The sequence below is a fragment of the Pongo pygmaeus genome, chromosome 9 (assembly GCF_028885625.2).
Source record: "Pongo pygmaeus isolate AG05252 chromosome 9, NHGRI_mPonPyg2-v2.0_pri, whole genome shotgun sequence".
In the NCBI taxonomy this organism is placed as follows: Eukaryota; Metazoa; Chordata; class Mammalia; order Primates; family Hominidae; genus Pongo; species Pongo pygmaeus.
In genome coordinates, this window is record NC_072382.2 from 55234758 (window position 1) to 55260808 (window position 26051).

The following is a 26051-nucleotide window of genomic DNA, read 5'->3' on the forward strand; positions in this document are numbered from 1 at the left end:
CTAATAGGCTCAAAGCAGAGCCAAAAGGTGCATATGCTGTTTGAAGATTGCATGCCATTAGCTGCTGTATGAAGAGAAGCCAATATGTGGCACACTTTAAATGACAGATAACACGAATGTAGAGATTTAACACTTGGACACATCATCTGGGCCCCTCCTGCTTTTGTCTCCCTTTTGGCAGGGGAGGGAGAAAGAAGGTGACATTTTTGAGTGTCCACTCTGAGCAATGAACTGCCCACAAACTCTGTGGGGAGAGTGGTTTGATACGCATGTTATAGGTGCGAAAGCTCAGATTTAGGAATCACAAATGAGTCAACCAAGTGAAGACAGCAGTGAGTAGTAGAGTTGGGATAAGAACTCTTATCTGCCTGGCTCTAAAGCCACTGTACTTTCCTTTGCACCCTGCTATTCTCCAACTTTGGTTTCTTTAGCTCCTACTCATTTCTGCAGTAACCTGAGAGAACCCTTTAAACAAGTAGATTGCAGCTGCCTAGATGATCATGTTTTTAGTCTACAGAACTATGCAGCTTAAGTCATTGTCCAACCAACAAATATTTATTGAACACTTTTTATGCTCTAAGCTCCACACTAAGCAACAGAAAATACAGCAAGAAACCAGACACACAAGGTCCCACTCTCATGGAGGAAAAGTAGATAAAAATTCTATATATGAAGAAAATCCTCATCTGATCCATACAGGCACATAACTAATACAGAAGAGGTCAGGGCCCTACCTAGGATCTTTGAAGTTTCTAACAGAGCCTACCGAACAATTAATGTCTCAGTTATTCCACCCTACCAAGGTCCGGTTAGTTGGTCACAAATCTTTTTATTTGTGCCCTCTTTAGAAATAGTCCCTGCAACCACCCACTGATCACGAGCTTCCACCTCACCCCGGCCAAGTACCTCTCAGCACCGGATGCTCAGAAGATTCTGGGTGCAGTGAAACACAGTGATCTGTAAACGAGAACTACGTCCATTTCTTGCTTTCCTGAGTCCTCGCTGAGGACTGAGCAACTGCTGCTACGTGTGTCCAGAGGTATGAACAGCTCATCAGTCCTCCCTGCTGTGATGGAGCTGACTGCCTCCTGCCAGAGGGTGATGTATTCCTCCGGTGGTTCTCACAAGGAAAGTGCAGAAGAACTGAAAGACTGTCTACTTGTGTCAAGGAAAGTGAGTGAGTGTGAGGCTGCTGCAGTTGGGAGCTGTTGCGCTGCAGTCTTATATCTTAGCTGCAGAGTCCATTACTCTACTATTCCCCACTGGAAACCTGCTGTTTCCTAACACATGCAAGGTTTTCAGCTGGCAAAGCTCCAAGCACATCAGGTCTTTCTCTACTAATTATCTTTCCATTATAAGTGGACGCTGAAAACATAATCAGGAAAAAATAAGTTTTCCTAAAAAAAAAGACAGAATGTGTTTTCTTCACAGGAATCTAACCTTTTTTGTACCTTAGAAGGAATGATTTTAGATGAAACTATTTGTCAAAACTGCCTTAACACAGGAGCATGATACACACTTCCTTTAAAATTTTTTCTCCTAATATTAGTGGAAAAACTAGAAACAAGGCAAATTTACAACATAAGAGATATGCGTAAGTTATAGATCAGCTTGAAAGAATTTACTACAGTCATTAAGTGTGATGAATATGCAAGTTATGAAACAAGAGAAAGTATATACAAAGTATTTTTCACTGGAAAAAAGGGAATGCAAAATCATTTATGCCCTATAGAGATAATGAGGCACAAATGATGTTCAATGTTGGTAAACACCAGAAGAGGCCAGAGAGAAATGGCAATCACTATATTTGGGTGACGAGGCAGAAGCATGATTTCTATAAGGCTATTTTACTAATAAATTGAAAATGTTGAACCATTTACCTTAACCACAATTTTAAAAACTTTGCCTCTGTCACAGTTAGACGAGCTTTCGATTCAAAATTTTCTTTTACGTATTCAATATGCTAGAAGATAAGCTCCAATGAGCAGAGTAGGCCCTTAATCAATATTTATTAAATGCATGAATTAATGAAGGAAGAAACAATCAAAGAAATGAACTTCCTATCCTACCTTATCTTGCAAAGCACAATAGCTCTGTGTGCCTTAGAAATAGTTGAAGAAGCAAACATCTGAGGCCCACTACCATCAGCTACAGCAGGGTGACCAAGGGCACATGTGTCAAAGTGGTGTTCTCATTTCCCATGTCATACAGCCCCCACAAAGACACCATCCTGATGCCAAGGAAGGTCTGCTGGATGCTGCCTTCCTGGCAGCCCTGCCAATCTGTTCCAAGAGGCAGTCTGCATTAGGGAATTCTGTGCAGCAGGAGGAATCAACAAACTGGATACAGATGTATCAACATGAAGAGAGTTTAAAAACACTATTTTTTTTTTTAAGAAAACTTGCTGAGGAGGGAGGAGGAAATCTACTCATGAAGAAACATCAGATAAACCTCAATTGAAAGACAGTCCACAAAATAACTGCTTGTGGTCTTTAAAATGTCAATGTCATGAAAAATAAAGAAAGGCTGAACAACAGTTGGAGATTAAAAGAGATATTTTAAAAAGACATAAAAGCTATATGCAAGATGGGATCCTGGATTAGATGCTAGGGCAGGGGGAAAAAATCCCATAAAGGACATTATTGGGTAAATTGGGAAAATTAGAATAAGATCTGTAAATTATGTAATAGTATTTTATTGATACTCAATTTCCTGATTTTGCTAACTGGGCAGTATATACTTAAGTGAATGTCTTGTTCTTAGGAAATAGGCACTGAAGTATTTAGGGGTAGAGGGTCATGATGTTTACAACTCTCAAAGGGTTCAAAATAACAATACTGTTTGTGTATATAAGTATACACATCTATGAATAAATGCTTTCTCTTCCTTCCAAATAATGCAGAATCTGGGCAAATATGATTGTTCCTTGTATCACTCCTATAAGTTTTCTGTGAGCTTAAAGTTATGTTAACATTAACAGTTTAAAAAACAGAGAAAAAACCAACAAGGTCTATAATGTATGTAAACTAAAAATTCACACATCCAAAACAATATTATTGATTAGCTAAGGATACGCACAGAATTTTCCTATCACAGGCCTGGTGGGAATGGTGAGGCAAGTAAAAAGTGAATGAATTAAACAAGAAGGGTGCACGGCACAGACTAATGCTGATAACACAAACTAAGAAATTGAATTATCACATTCCTACCTGTACCCCTATAGAAGGGGAGCTATACATGCCAGCCAAAGCAAAATCAGAATCTTAGCACAAAGGCTGCTGGTCCCTGAGGGACAGTTTGGGTGGACTGGATCATGTAAAAAGGCAGGTAGGGAACAGTGATCTGTCACTTAAATCTGGCGTCACCCAAGTCAACTAAAATGAAAGTCAAAGCTAATATAGTGAACTCTTTGCTCTCCAGTGCGGTGAGGAAACTGAGCTTTCTGATATATAGGGTACTCTGGTTAACGAGGTTTCCTTCACATCAGCAAACAGCTGATTGCCTACAATGTGTATGACACTGTGCTGTGCTGTGCTGGCTATGGGGATACATACAGGCAAATTTAGAATGGCCAATTTCTTGTCTTTAAATCTAATGCCTGAGACAGACACATGCATGGACACACCTTATAATTCAATGCATTAAATTCAATGTTTCCTGGAAGCAGAAAGGGGAAAAAAAAGAAACAAAAACCAGAATTCTGCCTGCCATAGTCAGAGAAAACTTTCCAAAGGAGACACTACACTGAGTTTTGAATGAAGAATAAAGTGGAGCTGAAAGAGCAGACATAACAGCCAGCACTTATACAACACTTAATGTGTGCCGACATTGTATATTGAGGGCTTTCAATATGTTAATTTACTAAATCCTCATAACAACACCCTCAGGTGGGTGTTCTTGGCTTAGCAAGGTCAAATAACTTGTCCTTTGTTAAGCAGCTTGTGAGTGACACAGCTGGGATTTGAAATCAGATCCTATAGTCTGTACTATGGACCACCTTGCTCTACTGCCTCTCCAGACAAGCAATGAAGGGCAGTTTCAGCCACAAAAGCCCCATCCAAGCTACTATTTATCAAAGAGTTAAAATACAGGAAAATGAAAACAGTAAATGATTTGGTAGAACTTTTAAATCAACTCTGAACAAGAGAAGACATGATTAATATATCCTGGGATGTCTTCCTGTCACAGACAGGTTTCTTATTTCCTAATAGAGCAACGTGAAAACCTAACTCATTCAAATAAAGTAAAATTCCTACCTAGGCTTATCAGAAGGAAGAGGGGAAACAAGTTCATGTGTCAAAGCTTGAAGGCAAGACTGGTCAGCTCTCCTGGAACCCACTTTGTTTTCCTCCTAAATTCACAGCTTTACTACACTTCCCAGCCTCCCTCGAAGTTGAGTGTGTCTATGGAATGGGAGTGGAAAGGTTGTGCCCCACTTCTAAGCCTACCCCTCCACCCCACCAAAAAATAATTTAAAAACTCCCTCAGGTATCTTCCATGCTGTCTCTTTCCCTTTATCTCTTTTCTCTTTCTCCCTTTCAGCTGCCTGGAGAAAGCTCTGAGGGCTAAGGGGTGGACAGAGCTACAAGACAGAGAATCTTGAATCCCTAAAGGATGATATCAAAGGCCACTTGCCAACTAGACAAACCCAACTGGACTCTTTTTAAATGAGAAAGAAAATTCCGCTATTTTAAGCCACTGAGGTGGAGAGGATATTCTGAAGTTGTGGCTAGCATAATTTACCCTAAAAAATATACCACACTGAAAAATAAAAAGGTTACTGTTGCCTTTTTCACGCCCACAAAGCCAAGAAGTATCTTAGATAGTGTGGTGTAGCAAAAATAACATAAATTTGGGATTAAACATGTTTGGGTTCGTATTGCAGTTCTGCAGTCTACTAAATGCATGACTTTAATCAAGTAATTTAATTTCTCTGTATTTCAATTTCCTCATTTAAAAAATAAGGATATTACTGTTGACTGTATGGATTGTCATGAGGATTAAACAAAATACATTACATGCCCTTGGCACTTAGTCTGTGCTGACACTGTGTAAGTCTCATGGGTACCTAAGAATGTGGAGCTGCACAGGTCATGTGACCCAGTCCAGCCTACTTGCTATAGCTCTCACCAAATGGACAAACTGAGATGGGAAGTCTCAATATCTTAGATGCTTACTTATGCTTTGAATTTACAGTTAAAAGAAATGACATCACTGTGACAGGGAATTTAAGGATTTGATATTTCAATGTTACAATGCAAGAACTCATTGTCTATTTTTGCCATACATTTCCACAATTATCAAAATTTAAGTCTTAGGTTTCTTTTTTTCCTTTATAAACTTTAAAGCTAGAACAAGCTAATATGTACCAGAAAAAAAAAAAAACATTCATTTCTGTTGCTGTTTAATCTGATATTATGGAGAAAACTGATGATCTATTTAGATACTAAACTTTGCATTAAAACAGAATTTTTCGATAAAGTATAGTTTCTATGAATCCTAAAACTGCAGTATTTTTATTATTCTTGTTTTAAAGTATCTTTTTTCAGCTTTTTTTTAACTCTTTTTGGCCATAAATCGTAAACTTTTCTATATAAATTGCTCAAAATTCTAAGCAAATATCTTATTTCTTTTACATTCTTCCAAAAATGTAATTCTTTGACATTTATAAAAGTTTTATTTTTGTGGAAAGTTAATCATAAACTCACAGAAGATTGGAAATAGGCTCAGGCAACAGGAAGAGATGGAATAAACATTTTATAAGATTGTGTGCTCAAACACACTATCAGGAAACCCCCGCCCCACTTGACACCCACACACACACCTGCACATCAATTAGCTTTTATGAGCAAAATACGGCAGCACACCACTCTTAACACTTTCACCCAGTCCAGTAGTAAGCATTTTCCCTAGTCAATTTGGGACATTTAATTGGATTTGGCCAATTTATGAAAAATGTTTCTGGGAAAATGAAAACAGCAGTAAGCAGAGGCCCTATTTTAAGTTCTCATCCAGGACTACCCTTACATTATACATTCTTTCTTTATATATTAATTTTATGCATTCTAACCACCCTATATGTTGGTTATTTCCTGATCTCTCAGAACTTCCCCATTTGGACGATCCATTCAGATGCATTCCTCAGCTCTTCAGCATGTGACACGGTAGCTTCCATGACCCACAGGGGTCTCCAAGACTCTGGTCGTGGCTGGGCCTGCCTTCCTAGACCACCTGGCTAAGGAAGGAGGAAATAGCTTTCCTGGTACCCTTGGGCCCATCATATCCATCCTGAAGTTATGTGTGTACTTCCTGACTGCTACTACCACCAATTATCTTCTGGGTCTGGAGGAAATGGAACACAGACCACAGCATTCCTGTAGATATCTCCTGCACTAGACACCCTCCCTAAGCACCCTATATAAAGTAACTCCTAACCACCTGGTCAGTCTCCATCACTTAGCTTATTTTACCCAGCACACTGTAAGCACCTTAAGATAAGGAGCCTCATCTGTCTTTTTCAAGTCAGCATTTCTACTATCTGGAAGAGAATCTAGCCAAATTCATATACTGAATGAATAAATGAATGAAAGTTCCCTGACTATATTCAGAATAGGAGAACTACAGTCAGATAGCTATAAAAGTCCTACTATGGCAAAGCTTTATGATGAGCAACTTGCAAAAATAATCCTGACTGAGAAAAATAGTCAAATGTGACACTTTACATTACGCTGATAATCATGAGATCTACGAAGTCAATGAAGATGAGTGAAATGTAATAACCCTTTTCAAGTGTCCTCCTCCACCATCAATACCTTTTGAGATTCATACAAGAAGCACAAAAGAAAGAACAAGATAAACTCCTCTCACTGCTTCTCACCCAGAAAAGAGATAGAGATAGCAAATTTGAATCTATCAGGCAGAAAACTCACTAACAGAGAAACCAAAGAGATGTATTTCAGAAAGAGCAGGAAAAGCAGTCAACAACTTGAAAATTAATTAGATCAAATGGCATCTTTTTTTTGTTTGTTTGTTTGTTTGTTTGAGACGGAGTCTCTCTCTGTCCCCCAGGCTGAAGTGCAGTGGCACGATCTCGGCTCACTGCAAGCTCCACCTCCCGGGTTCACGCCATTTTCCTGCCTCAACCTCCTGAGTAGCTGAGACCACAGGCGCCCACCACCACGCCCAGCTAATTTTTTGTATTTTTAGTAGAGACGGGGTTTCACCGTGTTAGCCAGGATGGTCTTGATCTCCTGACCTCGTGATCCACCCGCCTCGGCCTCCCAAAGTACTGGTATTACAGGCGTGAGCCACTGCGCCCTGCCCAAATGGCATCTTTCTTGGAAATCACATGATTTACTGCTTAATCTGATTATGTTGTAATCAGTCTAAATGTATCACATTCCTATAGGCTATCAGATGCAAACAACGCATTTACTCTGCAACCATGAAAAATTTACCCTTTCTTTGGGCTGAAGAACACCCACTTTCCATTAGACATGAGTCTCAGGCTTTGTATTCACTTGAGCCTTTACAAGGTGCTGCCTATTAAGCTGTATGGGGAGAATTATAGGAATTTTGCACGCCATTAGTATCGATCAATATTTTAAAGTGTAAGTATCTCATTTCTAATATAATACCATGTAAAATTAAACATCTAGTCAAATGTAAAACCTGCTTGAGAGGACAAGGCAAAGATTAACTGCCACACTCCTTGTCAAAGTCAGTCATTGAATCAAGGGCTCACATTAGGAATTTTCTTCCCAAGGTGTAACCTCTCAATTCACGACTTTGGTTTAAAACACTCTCCCTAACAAGTGTACTGTCTGCTTAAAAGACTAGTCGATATTCTGTGAAGAACTTGATTTTCTCATTAACAGATAAAACCCTCAGAGCTAAACACAAAGCAATGTGGTGGTTCAACAACACTACTTATGAAGAAATATTGGATTTTTATTTACCTGGATAAAGGAAGGTTTTTGAAAGGACTCCACAGGACCTTTCCTAATTACATAAAAGAACAAATTTCCAATGTAAATCATGTGAATTGACATGTATTATGCCACTGTTCAATAACACAATATGAAGCCCAAATGAGACAGTAAATGAATAAATTTATCTTGGGCTTTGCCAAGAATTGAAGAGAAGCTCTCATGCTCTTGCTGAAGAGAAAAGTTGGAATGACCTTCCTTAGTTACATAGAGCCTCATCTTTACTGCCTTTTAGCTGGCATTAGTGAATATCAAGGTGCTCCTTGGAGAAATTTTCCTATACAGAACATAAGTTCATTCCCATCCATTTTTCCCTGCCCAATATGGTAATGGGTGACCTTGCACATGAAGCTAAGCCCCTCTTTTGGCCTTATGCTAAGGGGACATAACAGACCCTTTCCCCTCTTAGCCTCATAAGAAAAATGTGAGAATTATAACTTTCTTGAGCCCCACTAGAAAAGCAAAAGTCATGATGTCATCAGCATTATTTTTGACACCAACAAATATTGAGCATTCAGTCCATAGGTTGTTATACTCTTCAGAGCAGGTCCTCAAAGTTTACTCACTGTGACAGAGGGTTTTGCCAATTGTGTATACTGATGAGCTATCTGGGTTTTTTGTTCGTTTGTTTGTTTGTTTTGTTTTGTTTTATTTTGTTTTGTTTGAGATGGAGTCTCCCTCTGTCCCCCAGGCTGGAGTGCAGTGGCGTGATCTCGGCTCTCTGCAAGCTCTGCCTTCCGGGTTCACGCCATTCTCCTGCCTCAGCTTCCCGAGTAGCTGGGACTACAGGCACCCGCCACTGCGCCCAGCTAATTTTTTGTATTTTTAGTAGAGACGGGGTTTCACCGTGTTAGCCAGGATGGTCTCAATCTCCTGACCTCATGATCCACCCGCCTCGGCCTCCCAAAGTGCTGGGATTACAGGCATGAGCCACCGCCTCTGGCGATGAACTATCTGTTGAATTCCATATCAGGCGGCCTGGATGTTGTTAATTATCTGCTCACATGGAACACACAGCACACAGGGCTGAAACCAGAAGGACATGAAAGGAATGGCCCAAAGAGGAACTCTGTAGTCTCCTCCTGCCAATCTGTTTAACAAATCCAGAAGACACTCAGAAAATGACAAAATTGAAAAATGCACCTCAGGCATTATATCAGAAAACACAGACTGTAATGGGAAGAGAGACTACGGGGATGAATACAGTATGCCCCCAACAGGTAAGGATTGAATTCCAAGCTAAATCCACACAGAGCATGGGAAGAAGGGCTGTAACAAGGCTCAGCAGGTTCCTTAACAGCTGTCTGTAAATACAAATGCAAACAAAAAAGAGAAGGCACAAAGTTGAAGTCTGCAAGGAGATGCCTTTGCTGTGTTAAATGAGAAGGCAGAAGTGTTCAAATGAGATCAGCAAACACTGTGGAAGGGGGTTTGAGAGCAGGGTGTGGACACCCTCCACAGAGAGGAGAAAGGTCTTCTCAGAACCAAGCCTGCGTGTGACCTGCTTCATCCCCTTAGGAAACCCTTGTCAGGTTCATGCTTTTTCTTGCCCAGCAACTGAATTTCACTGTTTTCTTTTTCTCTCCTCATCTGGATCTCTAATGATAATAAGGGTGCTTTCTCTTCTTAACCATATTTTATGTCCCTAATATCACTCTTTCACTACTTCTTACCAATCCTTCTCTCTGCTTAAAATTCACGATCCAGATATCATTCTGAGATGACTGTGATTATGTACCAGGGTCAAATAACCAGCTCATATAAGTCTGTCCTAACTAGTATTTGTATCTGTGATTTGACAAAATAATATAAAGTATGCTTCATTGTTTATTTTTAATTTTTTATTATTTTTGTGAGTACATAGTAGGTGTATATATCTATGGGATACATGAGATGTTTTGATATAGGCATGCAAAGAGACAGGGTCTCAAACTCTTGGGTTCAAGCAATTCTCCCACCTCAGCCTCCCAAGTAGCTGGGACTATAGGTGCATGCTACTATACCTGGCTAGAATATAGGCTTCTTAAACATGCTGGAAAATTTGAAGCTGGTGTGATGGTTTCAAATCATGACAGATTTAGCACAACACCATCAGGATTAAAAGAGATATTAATAGGCAGGAATTAAGGCCAAATCAGATGAAATTTCACATGGAAAAATGAAAAGGGTCCAAACTTAGGGTAAATATGCTGCTTAAAGACAGAATGTGAGATCTAAGGGTAAACGGAAATACATATTAAAAAATAAAAATAAAATAAAATAAAATAAACACCTTTTTCATCAACAGTGAGCTAAGATCAGCTGTCAAAAAGGATGTTGTGATCTTCAAGTGTACCATGAGAAGAAAGTATTTATCTCATTTTATTCTGAGTCAATCTGTCCAGAGATAATCGCATTTAGTTCTAGGAACTTCTCAGATAATAAACAGACATACTTCAGAAGGAATCAGAAAAGATTGTGAGGGCATTGTGAGACAAATCAAGTGATGAACAGCTGAAGGAACAGAGATGTTCTGTCCAAAGAAGTAAAGATTAGGGAGGCCATAATAAGGTCTTCAAATATTTGGAAGATCATCGTGTAGAAGAGGAACTGAACTTGCTCTGTGTAGCACCAAGAGGGAAAACTGATACCAACAGGTGGAAGCTATAAGGAGGCACTCTGAGCTCAAGATAGAGAAAAATTTCTAGCAGTCAGAACTATAGTATACAGAGGGAAGGGGCACTCCTGGAAGGCAGTGAACTTCCAGTCTCTGAAGGGTGTTTCAGCAGATGATGAAGGACAATTAGTAAGCCTCAAACTCAGAAAGATGGAGAGGCACTGTCTCAAAATTTATAAGAGCTGCCTTTGAGTGAGCACCTCCTATAGGCCAAAAGTTTACAGATTTTATAATCCTTTCAATAACCCTAAAAGACAAGCATTGCTATACTCAATTGACAGATGTTCACAGAGATTAAAGGACTTGACTAATACTATTCAGTAAATGGTGAATTCTAAATTCAAATTCAGGTGTAAACTTCTGCCATGCCGCACTGGCTTAAAACCCTCAATTAATTCTGCTATTAAAAAGTCTAGGCCGGGCGAGGTGGCTCACACCTGTAATCCCACCACTTTGGGAGGCTGAGGTGGGTGGATCACCTGAGGTCAGGAGTTCAAGACCAGCCTGATCAATATGATGAAACCTCGTCTCTACTAAAAATACAAAAATTAGTCGGGTGTGTTGGCACTCACCTGTAATCCCAGCTACTTGGGAGTTGGAGGCAGGAGAATCTCTTGAATCCAGGACGCGGAGGTTGCAGTGAGCCATGATCGTGCCATTGCACTCCAGCCTGGGCAACAAGAGGGAAACTCTGTCTCAAAAAAAAAAGTCTAAACTCAGGCCGGGTTCAATGGCTCATGCCTGCAATCCCAGCACTTTAGGAGGCCAAGGAGGGAGGATTGCTCTAACCCAGGAGTTCAAGACCAGCCTGGGTAACATAGCAAGACCCGCATCTCTACAAAAAATAAAAAAGTTAGCTGGGCATGGTGGTGTGTGCCTGTAGCCCAAGCTACTGGGGAGGCTGAAACAGGAAGATCCCTTGAGCCTGTGGGGTCGAGGCTGCAGTGAGCTGTGACTGCACCACTGGACTCCAGCCTGGGCAACAGAGTGAGACCCTGTTTCAAAAAAAAAAAAAAGTCAAATATTCAACCAGTGGGTTACACAAACAGCATCAGCCAGAGAAAGATCATTAGACTAGAGCCAGAAAATTCCCATTTGTGTCTTATCTTTACTTTCACGTTCTGTGACTTGGGACAAGTTACTAAACCTCTCTGAGTCCTTTGTTTCTTCATCCGTAAACCTTTAATAACCACATCTACCACACAGGATTTTCCATAAGCACAAAACAGATCATCTGCTCTGTAAAAGTACTTTGTAAAGTCTAAAATGCTTTTCACAAATGCTTTTCACAAATGGAACACTATTAATGTTTTTAGGTGAGATCAATGCCTTTATCTTCACAGAATAACCTAAAAGACATTTGAGTTTGAAATATTTTCAGGCAAAATACCAAAAACCTCATTGAAGCCACTTGGCTCAACTGGCTAGAACATAGTATCTAGTGTTAGCTTCACAATTTCTATAAAAAAGGTGCTTAAAAGTCAAAATCTGATAGGAAAGAGAGGGGAGCATTAACCTGTGAAATCACTCCCTAGATGGTGCCATTGAGGGTACATCAAGGCCACAGTCATCAGTCCCATCTTTTCCAGAGGTTCAGAGCAAAATGTGCTGCTCCTAGTGTTCAATTATACCCCAGGCCAGCTGCCTCCAAAATACTTGCTGATGCTCACAAGTGGGTGATAATTTAGTGCAAACCCATATTATTATTCACCTAGATGAAGATTTAGGTGTTAGGTTCCAGTGATAATAAATCAAAAGCCTGCTGCTCACATAAAACAGACATTGGTAACCAGGACTCTCAGGGTTGGAAAGGACATTGAAGGTCTTCTGATCCAACCACTATCTGCTACTTGCTATATTAATATGTAAGAATCCAAAAGCCACCTGTCATTCAGTGAGCATGTGTGACATCCTCATGTAATAGTTTAAAGCTTCCCAGAGCAAATGAATATCACCCTAAAGGCCTGATGATTGACCATTCCCAAACAACCCATACAAAATATATCAGGGACTAGCAGTTATGGTAAGGAACACAGGAATTATTTTGCTCCCTCTCCATGAAGTCTTTGTACAGCATAGACTACACACACACACACACACACACACAAACACACACACACACACCTCAAACACTGGCATCTCCACATTCAAGCAGGGATTAGTATTTTTTGACTTTCTGACTTTTTCAGGAGTTTGAAAACCACCAAAGGTCCCTTGGCAATTCCCAAACTTTACTAGGCAGTAGGATAGCCTCATAAGCTTTTCAAAAATACAAATTCATAGGCCCCTCACAAAATCAGACTTATAGGTGCCAGCCTGGCCCCATGTGGCTCATACCTGTAATCCCAGCACTTTGGGAAGCCAAGGTGGGCATATCACTTGAGCCCAGGAATTCTAGACCAGCCTGAGCAACATGGCAAAACACCATCTCTACAAGAAATATAAAAATTAGCTAGGCACGGTGGCATGTACCTGTGGTCCCAGTAACCCAGGAGGCTGAGGTGGGAGCGGGAGAATCACCTGAGCCCAGGGAGGTTGAGGCTGCAGTGAGCCCAGATTGTGCCACTGCACTCCAGCCTAGGCAACAGAGTGAGACTATGTCTCCAAAAAAAAAAAAAAAAAAAAAATCTCTGATAGAGGCCTCATTTGGCATTATCTGCCCTTGAGCAGCAGAGTCAGGCTTGGCTGGGAGCTCCTGACCCAGCCACAGGATATAGCTCCACTACAGCCAAGCAAGCCTATGATGGAAGTAGTTGGGCCTCTTCCTTTTTTTTTTTTTTTTGAGACGGAGTCTTGCTCTGTCGCCCAGGCTGCAGCACAGTGGCACGATCTTGGCTCACTGCAAGCTCCGCCTCCCGGGTTCATGCCATTCTCCCACCTCAGCCTCCTGAGTAGCTGGGACTACAGGCACCTGCCACCACGCCCGGATAATTTTTTGTATTTTTAGTAGAGACGGGGTTTCACCATGTTAGCCAGGATGGTTTTGATCTCCTGACCTCATGATCTGCCCGCCTCGGCCTCCCAAAGTGCCGGGATTACAGGCGTGAGCCACCACGCCCGGCTGGGCCTCTTCTTAAAGCATCTCCGAGGCAAAGTAAGAGGCATAGGGAGGGGATTTTCCTCTGCAGGACCGTTTCTAGAGGTTTTTCTACATGAATTAAAAAAAAAATGAGAAAGTAGTACAAATAAAAGAAAAATTCCTACAGTGTCCCACCATTTTGCAAAGCATTATAAAGAAATGAAAGAGTTCTCCTGACTATGCCCATTAATAATAGTTGTTTGGATGAAGGATGAATAGACAGATTAGATAGATTAGATAGATAGATACATAGATAGATAATATATAGGTAGGCACCAGTAAATTTATTTTGAAAATAATATTATATCCCTGTCCTCTTAGAGACTGCATTATAGGGCAGATGAACAGCAAAACAAATAAATAACTTTATTTATTATAAAATTAAGGTGAGCTGAATATTCTCCATGTGTCCCAGCCAGATACACTCTCCACCCCTCTTTGCCTGGCTTTGGGCCACAGGAGACTGACCTGTATCAAAAGTTCCTCTCCTTTTGGTTCCACTTGGTTTCAGTCAAAGGCAAGTACTAGCAGGAGTGCAGGAAGGGACTGAGGTTGGAGTACTAATTAATTAATATATTAAGGGCATAGCACAGTATTAGCTGAATAATGGTAGCTACTTCTATTAAGAACAAAAACAAAAAGTGAAGAAGGTCCATAACTACCAAGCGGTGCTTTTTTCCCTCTCTCTCAGCTGCTGTCTACAATCTTCCCAATATAAATGTGCCAATACAAACTTGATTGTTTTTTAATAATGTTTACAGAGAGGACAACTTGTGTGCCTTGACTTCTGCTTTGTAGCAAGCACACTGAATTATTCATTTAGTTTGGGGCTCTTTCTTTTAAAAAGTAATCATCATCTTCTTGAAATAAATTTTTATTTTTTCAGGCTATCAGTCCTGTCAGACTTTAGAAGTTCGCAATCATGGAAGAAGAGCAAAGCAATTTAGATAAAATTTCCTGTTCTGAAGGAAGACTTTTGTTATTAAATGTGAGGCATTCAATAGTAACTGCCAGCTGTTTAATCAAAAAGTTATTGTTCATTGTGGAAGAAAAATTGAAGTTTGGAAAACAATGGGCTACAAGCTCGGAAAGTGTCTGATGAAGTTCCAAATCCTTTTCAAACTCCAACTCATCATTTAAACTATAATGGCCCATGTCTGGTAAGGTACTTCATGGATGATAATAAGAAAATCACTGAGACGACTGAGATCTCCTATCATCTCTTTAATTATCTCCTTTCTTGGTGGCCCCTTCATGTTCAGGTTACAGGATATAAATTAAAGATAGTTGCCAGAGATGTCTCAAATAAGCCTATTATTAAGGACACACAAGTGACTCCTTTAATTTCCAAGACCAAATGAATGATAAAATAAAAATTAAAAAGGTGAGAGAATTAGAAGAAGGAAAAAAACTGCATAGTAGTGAGAGAAAGTTTGAAGACAACTAATGGGTAAAGAATAAACCCAAGAGTTAGAGGCCTCTATTCTAAATTCTGGACTTAACCACTAAACTTGGGATGTAGCCTTAGACAAATCATTTCCTTTTCCTGGATTATTTCCTTACCTCTTACATAAAGAAAATGATGCCTGCCCTACTTACCTATTTATGTTGAGGCTCAATGAGGCCATGAACAGTAATTGCTTTGAAAATGTCACCAGTACAAACGTAAACGGGCATAAGTGAAGTGATATTGAGTCACCTGAATGCTTACTGATTTTCCACATCCTTCCATTGATCCAGCTACATCCTTTTCCTTATGTCCCTCCCATGAGATAATCTGGTAACCTTTTAGTAACCTCACCTTCTTTGTTCAAAGTATTCAAGTTGATTTCTGTTACTTACAACTAGAGCATCCTAACTAACACAAAAGTATGCAGGAAGATACGCCGTAAGGCAAGCAATTCTAAACTCAGATGAAGCACTATGATAAGTCTTGGCATGACCACTCAGCAGTACACATAAAGATAAGAATTCTGTTCTTCTCACCATACCTGGTACTTACCTTACTTACACCCTGTGATGTAATCAGCATTTTATAGATTTAGGGCAACTGAAAAGCAGAAACCAGCTCTTATTTGCCTTGGCATCCCCAGTACCTAAAGCAGTTCAGGTCACAAAATATATGCTCAAGAACAGTTTTCATTTCACTTATTTTTGCACTTATGCACTCAAATTGTATCCATCTGATCAGTTCCTGTACACAGCCATCTCCCTACAACTGTGTAATGTTGATCAAATGGATGAACTGGCTCAGTTCTCCCTGCCTCTTACATTAATTGTCCATCAGCACTTTCAATACTAGGTTGATGAAAAGGTTGAAATGCAAATTTTCATTTGAAAGAGGATGTTTGGAGTAGCTGAAGAATTACTCAAGTAAATGCCATACTACATTTCCATGCATAAATGAAAATTTGTATGCACATTCCCGTAGTCTCTTTAACCTCTCCTCATCCCTTTATATAAATATCATAAACAATGCTCTCTCTCTCTCAGTAACATGTAGCTGACTGGGCATTACTAGGCACTTAATACTAACACACTCAAGAAACATCAATTAAGTAAATGAATGAATAAATGAACTACTTGATGAAATCTAAGGCCTTATGAGCCTCTCTACTTCACTTTACAGAAACTGAATTGTTAATTATTTACAATTCCCAAAAGTTTCATATACTCTTTTGCTTCCACCCGCTGGACCCTTGGTTCCAGACACCTTCCTAGCACTTCGCTGGCTATATAATACACCAACACTTAACTCAGCTGTCAAACAGGGAACTGTTTCCCACTCAATCTTTCCTCAAGTTTTCTTGAAAATGCTACTTTTGCCTTGTTTTGTACATTGCTGTCAAAATGTCTGATGGCAACCTGAATTTTTTTCCTTTGTGAGGTCTTTTTGCCTTAAGATCATGAAATTTCTTCTCTTTTATATAAAATTTAATACTTTTACGAGGATACATCTCAGAGTTTATTTTACAGATTGATTTTCCCAGATTTATAATGGACCTGCTCAATATGCATTTTTGGGTTTTCTTTTATTTTCTTGCATTGCAATTTTTAATAGCTTTATTGAAATATAATTCTTTCATTTACTCATTCATGTAATTCACATACGATTCACCCATTTAAGCTATATATTTCAATGTTTTCGACATATAACATTAATTTTTTAAATTGTGATGTTTATAACAAAAAATTACCATTTAGCCATTTTTAATTGTACAATTCAGTAACATTAATTACATTCACAATGTTATGCAATTATCATCACTATCTATTTCCTTAACTTTTTATCATCCCAAACAGAAACTCTGTAACCATTAAGCAGTAACTTTCCATTCACCCTCTCCCCAGCACTTGTAAACCCCTAATTTACTTTCTGTCTCTATGAATGCTCCTATTCTAGATATGTCATATAGATGAAATCTTACAATATTTGTCCTTTTGTGTCTGGCTTATTTCACTTAGCACGTGAGAATATGATGGCTTGGGAGTCATGGAGGTCTGGGTTTCAATCCCACCTCTAACACCCCTCCTGCTTCTGGGAGCTTAAACAGGTTAAACCTTCCTGATCCTACTGTCTCAAAGTCAAAATGGAAATGAAGATGCCTTAAAAACATCTGCTCTCACATCACACAGGATTGTTCTGAAGGTCAAATGAGATGCTATATGTAAACCCCTGACACACTGTAAACAACTGATAAATATTATTCAGTCCTTTTCGACGTCCTCTTTCTTGTCTTCCACCCTCCTTCTATTTCTCTGTGTTTACCTAAGTATATATGAGTGAGGGTAAAATAAATGTCTCATTCACAATTTAGAAATTTTAAAAATGGAATTTTGGTACTCTTTCTAATTCTAATATCCAACCAAATAAGCCAGCCAAGCAACCGATGAATATTTGATTGGTTGCTCCTCTGTATCCAAAGTGTGCAGGTACTGGAATAGAAGGATCTCAAGAGACATGTGATTATTTTCTCTTAATTAAATAACCTTTTGGCATAGGCAGAAACAAATAAAAATAAGAAGGAAAGTTATTCCTCCAGATGCACACTGTATGCTCTTAAACACAAATACTATGCATCCTTCAAGCCCAACTCCATGCAAACTAATAATAATTTGAGGATACCCAGAGATTAGCAAGCTCAAACTCCTCATTTTGCAAATGATGCCCAGAAAAGGGAAGTTCTTTCAAACATCACCACAGAGTCGAATAGCAAGACAAAAGCTGGAACCCAAGTCTTCTCATCCACTGGCCAGGATTCACTGAATTTTCGTTCATAAACGTTTCCTCCCCTTTCTCCTCCTCTTTATCCTAGTACTGCTGCTAACAATAATAGTAATTAACATTTGCTGACTGCTTACTATGTGCCCAACTGCTTTCCATGCATTACTTCAGTTAAACCCATGACGTAGAATCAATCATCATCTTTTTTTTTTTTTTTTTATTTTTTTTTTAGTTTTTCTTTTTTATTTTTTTTCTTTATTTTTTATTATTATTATTATTATTATTATTATTATACTTTAGGCTCTATGGTACATGTGCGCAACGTGCAGGTAAGTTACATATGTATACATGTGCCATGCTGGTGCGCTGCACCCACCAACTCGTCATCTAGCATTAGGTATATCTCCCAATGCTATCCCTCCCCCCTCCCCCCACCCCACAACAGTCCCCGAAGTGTGATGTTCCCCTTCCTGTGTCCATGTGTTCTCATTGTTCAATTCTCACCTATGAGTGAGAATATGCGGTGTTTGGTTTTTTGTTCTTGCGATAGTTTACTGAGAATGATGATTTCCAATTTCATCCATGTCCCTACAAAGGACGTGAACTCATCATTTTTTATGGCTGCATAGTATTCCATGGTGTATATGTGCCACATTTTCTTAATCCAGTCTATCATTGTTGGACATTTGGGTTGGTTCCAAGTCTTTGCTATTGTGAATAATGCCGCAATAAACATACGTGTGCATGTGTCTTTATAGCAGCATGATTTATAGTCCTTTGGGTATATACCCAGTAATGGGATGGCTGGGTCAAATGGAATTTCTAGTTCTAGATCCCTGAGGAATCGCCACACTGACTTCCACAAGGGTTGAACTAGTTTACAGTCCCACCAACAGTGTAAAAGTGTTCCTATTTCTCCACATCCTCTCCAGCACCTGTTGTTTCCTGACTTTTTAATTATTGCCATTCTAACTGGTGTGAGATGGTATCTCATTGTGGTTTTGATTTGCATTTCTCTGATGGCCAGTGATGGTGAGCATTTTTTCATGTGTTTTTTGGCTGCATAAATGTCTTCTTTTGAGAAGTGTCTGTTCATGTCCTTTGCCCACTTTTTGATGGGGTTGTTTGTTTTTTTCTTGTAAATTTGTTGGAGTTCATTGTAGATTCTGGATATTAGCCCTTTGTCAGATGAGTAGGTTGCGAAAATTTTCTCCCATTTTGTAGGTTGCCTGTTCACTCTGATGGTAGTTTCCTTTGCTGTGCAGAAGCTCTTTAGTTTAATTAGATCCCATTTGTCAATTTTGGCTTTTGTTGCCATTGCTTTTGGAGTTTTAGACATGAAGTCCTTGCCCATGCCTATGTCCTGAATGGTATTGCCTAGGTTTTCTTCTAGGGTTTTTATGGTTTTAGGTCTAACATTTAAGTCTTTAATCCATCTTGAATTAATTTTTGTATAAGGTGTAAGGAAGGGATCCAGTTTCAGCTTTCTACATATGGCTAGCCAGTTTTCCCAGCACCATTTATTAAATAGGGAATCCTTTCCCCATTTCTTGTTTTTGTCAGGTTTGTCAAAGATCAGATAGTTGTAGATATGTGGCGTTATTTCTGAGGGCTCTGTTCTGTTCCATTGATCTATATCTCTGTTTTGGTACCAGTACCATGCTGTTTTGGTTACTGTAGCCTTGTAGTATAGTTTGAAGTCAGGTAGCGTGATGCCTCCAGCTTTGTTCTTTTGGCTTAGGATTGACTTGGCGATGCGGGCTCTTTTTTGGTTCCATATGAACTTTAAAGCAGTTTTTTCCAATTCTGTGAAGAAAGTCATTGGTAACTTGATGGGGATGGCATTGAATCTGTAAATTACCTTGGGAAGGATGGCCATTTTCATGATATTGATTCTTCCTACCCATGAGCAATCATCATCTTTTTTTAATGAGAAAACTGTGGCCCAAATAACTTTGGCAAAAGGAAACCATTGAGAAATTAGGGATCTGAATATAAACACAGACTTTCTCTTAAACCTCTGTTCATTCTACTTTCCCCTCGTTTCCACTGGAAGTCAAGTCTCCCATTTTCTAATCCTATAACAGTTGATCTGTGCTTTTGCTTCTTTTAGGGCCCTGAGTATTTAATGTCTTGGAGTTGTGGGTTTATGCCCATTGCCTCAAAGTTGTGGAAAGATATTAGACATTAGATGTGAGCTCCTTAAAGACCCAGAATTCTGTCTTGTGCCCAACATAGCCAGCTATGCATAGCAATCCTTCCCTCATTTATTCATTCAACAAATATTGTTGAATGTCCACTCTGTGCCAGGCATTTAGCCAAGTGCTTGGAACTCAGCATTAAAATAAGTTCGAGGAGCTGATTTCCTTATTGGAGGCAAGGGTTATAGGTAGGAAAGAATGAGAGACATCATAAAATTGTAAACAGGTAACTGATCAAGATAATTTTACACAATGAATAGTCCTTCAAAGACAATAAAAGAAGATGAGGTGACTGACGTGATAAAGAGTGATCTGCTAGAGGGGGTGCCACCTCCCTCCAGAAGCTCATATGCAAGGCCTTCCAAGGAAATTTCCAATATAAATGCCATGGCCATTTCCTTTTAGCAATAAGTGTCAGATTAGCCAGACACAAGTAACAGAATTTACTCTTGCCAATACTGTATTCTCTGAATGTTGAAAAACAAAAGGCCAGAAATTGGCCTTTTCATCTGTTTCTCAGCACCATTTTGACAGCCTCCTCCTTTTGGACCAGATAACTGTATTTTCCAAAGGCCTTACCATACAGTCCATCTTACCAGAGGCTAATGTCATCCCTACATAATTTGTCTGTAATTACAGCAGCTCTCATCTGTATTCTAGATGAGTTGGACCTGTGGGCTAAGGTAAATGGAACAGGCGGTCCTGTGGCCTCAGCTTTGGAGGGTATTTTGTTAGATCCTGTTCTCCTGCTGGATGTGCTTCTCATTGGCTGTGCTGAGGAGCAGGTGAGGATGCAGAGTCCCATCTGGAGACCTGAATGCTCTAGCCTCAAAGCCTTCTGCTTTCCCCAATTCCCAGTTCAAGCTTCTCGTGCATCACAGAGATGGTAACTCCTCCTTTGTGCACAGTACATTACAGTTTACATAACATTTGTACACTCTTTGTCTTCTTCCTTGAAGGCAGGGGATGGGAGGGTGGTATAGACAGAAGCGAGAATGACTGCCATCCCCATTTTACTGAAAAGAAACCCAGGATTCAAGGGAGTTCAGAAATACACCCAAGGGCACACAACTAGGAAGTGGTGAAGCTAGAGAGTGAGCCAGGGTTTCTGACTTAGGATCTGTAACAGTCAGGGTCCTTGTGGAAAAGTCAGTATACTGTGCTTTGGTCATTTGCAAAGAGAATAACAGATTAAAAGGGATTGTTTACAGAAGTACAGGCAAGGAGTACATAAACTGTGAGGGATGGTGGCACCTCACAGTTTGTAAAAAGAAGACGGGAAAAGCTCTTCCCTTTCTGGCATAAAAGGGCAAGGAAGCCAAAAAGGACCACCTAATAGGGCCTGTGGCTTTCAGTCAAAGGTCACAGCCAGCCCAAGGTGACCCCACAGAGAAGGAGACAGGGGAAGAGATACCTTCTCCTCCTCCCATCCCCTGCCTGTTCTTCCTGCTAATAAAATTCAAAAAAATCCAGATGGCAAAGAAGCCCACAGATGCAGCCCATGCAGGTCAGCCTGCTCAGACACAGTAGAGTGAAGGGAGGGGAGACAATGTTTCCCGAGAAGCCAACAGAAGATACTCAGCTCAGACTCCAAGGCTTTTCCAGCATCCCACCCGGCATCCCACTTGAGGGATTATTGCAGGTGATACCTGAGCACACCCTCTTTTGAAGGAGGTGACATTTTGGTTAATCCTAGTGATTTTTCATCTTACAAATACTGGGTCACCTTTTTCATGTGGTGTTTAGCAGGGATGAGCTTTACAGCAAGCCTCAGTCATATAATTTGTGCATTTAACAGCTTCATGGATCCTGTAAAAGTTGTATTCATTTTCATCTCTAGGATCTGAAATCTAGATTTCAGAGCTCCTCCAAGTGAAGCCTTAAGCTCAACTGCAGATAGAGATTTCCACTGCTGCATAGCTCTAACTCCAGAGAGGTCCAGAGCAACCCCCCAAACTGTCATGGATCCAATTTGCAGTTAAAGGAGGGCAGGAAAATAAAAATATCAGTTTGTATCAAAAAGTCAAGGTCAGGGAGACTAGTAAAGCAAAGGTCAGAATCTCCCCTGAGGTCAGGAAGGGCTGTCCTGCCAATGAGAATGTTGTACAGGAGGACTGGCAGGAGGAGCCAGGAAGTTCTGAAGTCAGTAAACAGGGAAGGAATCCAAGCAAGCTGCCAAACTGAGTAAGTATCAAAATCTAGGGACTGGTGAACTAAAAAGGCAAGAGCTGACAGGATCAGGAGATAAAAGTAAGTGTGAAGTCAGGCTTGGGTAAAAGCTGCAATCAGGCTCTGGCTTAGCTGGGCCTGCCATGGCCTTTTATGCATAAGGAACACCTGTGTTGAAAGGGCCTTTGAGAAGGCAGCAGCAACAGGCAGACAGGTAGAGGCCAGGTGTCCCAAAGTAAAGGCCAACAAGATTGACCCCTGCCAATTGGGACGATGGCCTCTGGAGGCAGGAGGCACTCTGGCCTCTCAGACCCACTCATATTCTTTCCCCTCTTTGATCATGGCCCTGGGTTTTTGAAGATGCCCTGATGGCAGGAACAGCCATGTATCAAAATGATAAGGAGGTGTTGGTCAAAGGATATAAAATTATAGTTAGACTGTAGGAATAAGTTCACAAGATCTATAGTATGGCATGGTGACTAGAATTAATGAAGTATCTTGTAGTCTTTGAAAAATGCAAAGAGAAGAGATGTTGTGTTCTTACCACAAAATTTATTATGTGAGAGAATGCATCTGTTAATTAGCTACTTCTAACTATTCCACAATGTATATATATTTCAAATAGCCTGCTCTACATAATAAATACATACAATTTTCTGTCGATTAAAAAAATTTTTTTAATTGTTAAAAAATGACTCTTGAATAACCAGATACTGGTATTAGCTCCTGTATTTTGTCCTTCGGTTCACTTCTGCTTTTCTCAGATGAGAAGGAATCATAGTCAGATTTAGCATCCGAATCATCATGATGGCACATATTAAACACTTACTTACCAGACACAGTGCTAATTTTCCAGAGAAAAGCATCTAGAAACAATGCCAAGGAAGGCAGAATCAAAGGACACATAGGGTGTCCCTCCTGCGTGTCACTTCTGAGCTACTGACTCATCCCAGGCACGGCTTTATCTAAACTTCTAAAGTAAGCATTATATATCCTTAAAGTTTCAGCCACTGTTATTAGCAACCAGGAGTGTCCTATTTGATCTAAATGCACTGTCACATTTAATTCTCACAATCACTTGAGGGAGGCACTCTGTCCCCATCTTATGATTGAGACTTAGAAAAGCTAAGTACCTTGGCAAGGTACAAGACTCAAGTCTTGGCAGAGCCAGACTTGAAATTCAGTTATGTCCAACTCCAAAAGCTCATGCTCGTAACCACTAAACTACACTGTCTCTCATTGTGCTCACCTGATGTCTGACCCCGGCCAGCACTAGCTCCATTTCAGCCACACAAAATAAGATTTAGCATTATGACCCTGCTCGGAGCACCTGACCCTCATCACAAACCCAGTTCCATCTTCTTAGTCCCATCTCAGTGCAGGATAATTGCCGTGGTCTTACCTAGCTATGCAGCTGAGACAGAACATGCTGATTCAAGGGCAGGGGCTCTTGGCTCCCTGCCAGTCTTCTATAGTCACTGCTGTGTGTGACAGGAAAGAGAGATGTATTGTAGCCCAAAGCAGGAGGCTAGAGGCTTGCAGGCGAGTACTGCTCCACACACTACCAAGGGACAAAGCAGTCCCAGGCTACCCTGCAAGAAACAAAGCAGCCCTCATTCCTCCTGAATCTGTTCCCGCTGCCGATCAATAGTGGATCAGGCTGATATTCTGTTAAATGAAAATGCAAGTTGAAGTATAATATGTACAATGCTATATCATTATGGAGGGAAAAAAACATATTTGTGTATGCAAAGAAAAAATCTGAAGAACAGAAATAAAACTGCTAATAATGACCACTTCTGTGCAATAGGATTAAGGGCAGGGCAATGGGTATTGTATATATTTAAATACTTTGCACCTTACATAATTTTAAAAAATTAAAGAAAAACACATCCATTGATGTTCACACTAAGGCTACACCAATACAGCCTGGGAGTCATGAAACCCTGCCCAAAGAGGTTAGTCTAATGGGCTTGAATGAGGCCCTTACTGTGAGCTTCAAATTTTATGAAACAGATCCACAGAATTTAAAGATGGAGATATGTCCTGTGCAGGCAAAACACAAGTACCCAACAGTGTTTGTTCTCCAGCAGGGGCACCCATCCCTTCACCCCACCTGTGATCAGTTTATGTTCGTACTCTATCTGTAAATCACCTTCTCCTCCGCTCCTTCATGCCTGCCAGAGCTCCTGCTGACACAGGCCACATGTAAATTCAACTTGAGAGCAAGGCACAGTTCACCTTGTGCTGTTAATCAGACCAGGAAATCACCAAAAGCCTTATATAAATTAACTGCCTCCCTGAGAAAGAGAACCATACTCAAAAGTTCAAAGCAAAAACTGCTAGGATTACTTCATCTTCACCTTTCCTTGTGCCTGATATTCATAAAGCACACTGACAGTTACAGCACACGTTCACGTGCAGGCCCTCATTTGAACCTCACGATACCCCATGTACACGTGGACTGAGTAGAAATGATGCCTACACAGATGAGGAGACTGAGGCAAAGAAATAACAATTCACTAATGAAGCCATTGAGAATGCGAAGATCAGTGGCCACAAGCTAGGAATCCAGACCCCTATAGAAGCTTTGCCATTTATTCATTCATTCAGGTATTTGCAAATATTTGCTGATTATCTATTAGGTGGCAGCTCTATGATCAGCATTTGTGAAACAATGGTGAGCTCATAGGGTGCTTACAGCCCATAGGAAAGGCAGACATCAATCAAACGATCAAAAATTACTGTGTTGAAAAGCAAACACTATTTTATGGTAAAAGTGTAAAACACAAGAGGCCCCTTTCTTAACCTGAAAATCAAGGATGTGTAGGAGTGAACTTGACATCCTAGAAACAGCATTGTGCAGAGAGGTTCTGTGGCTTAAGTGAATATGATACCTCTAAAGAACTCAAAATCAGAAAATGGCAGAAACCAATGCAAGGAGAAACTGCAGAAGGAAACATAGACTAGACTATACACAATTTTTGTAAGCTATATTAAGGATTGTGACCTTTATCCTAAAGCTTATCAGAGGCTATTAAACAAGCGTAATTGTGTGTTGGAGTGGGAAGGGAATAGGATGACCAGGTTTGCAGTGTTAAGTCATTATGTATCAACCTAATGTCCATGAAAAATTGCCATCCATGAAAATTACTCAGAATTCAATGTGTTCGCCTACCTCCTGTGCTCTCTTATTAGTTCCTGCAGGCTCTAGTACATATCTAATTAGGTGCCAATAAAATAAGCAATAATGACAAATGCCCTCCTAAATGGGGGTCTCCTACTGCCCAACCCTTGATTTCACCACCAGTAGTTTATAATGAGACCTTCAATTGCAAAGTCCCCTTAAAGAATACAGAGAATTTGTCACCTTGAGGTAGTGAATATCAAAATTTATATTGGAGCAGTGTAAAACCACATACGTAACACTGGAGACTAGTGTAATGTCTACTTCACATTTGAAGAAATGGCCGAATGGCCTATTTGCAGTCAGTCGTGATGTAAGATTATGTCCCTGGCCATTACACATCAGCACCGAGACACACGCAAGGCATACAAATCTTACAAGGACAATGGGCCGTATCTCTGTGGTGTTGAAGTCATGAACCTATCAATACTTCAAATTCCAGGAAAGAGGGAGTCTTTGAATCTAAAAACAATACACATAAGCCTTCTAGCGTCTAAAGACCAACTGATCAGCTGTACTTGGAATTTATAACAAGGTGGATTTTGG

The 26051-nt window shown here is 40.1% G+C and overlaps 1 protein-coding gene across 1 annotated transcript in view; it reads right to left on the reverse strand.

Annotated features, from left to right (window-relative positions):
• Positions 1-26051, reverse strand: part of LOC129008626 (protein kinase C-binding protein NELL1-like) — a 462105-nt gene that overhangs the window by 233141 nt on the left and 202913 nt on the right. The gene's annotated exons all lie outside the window — the stretch shown is intronic.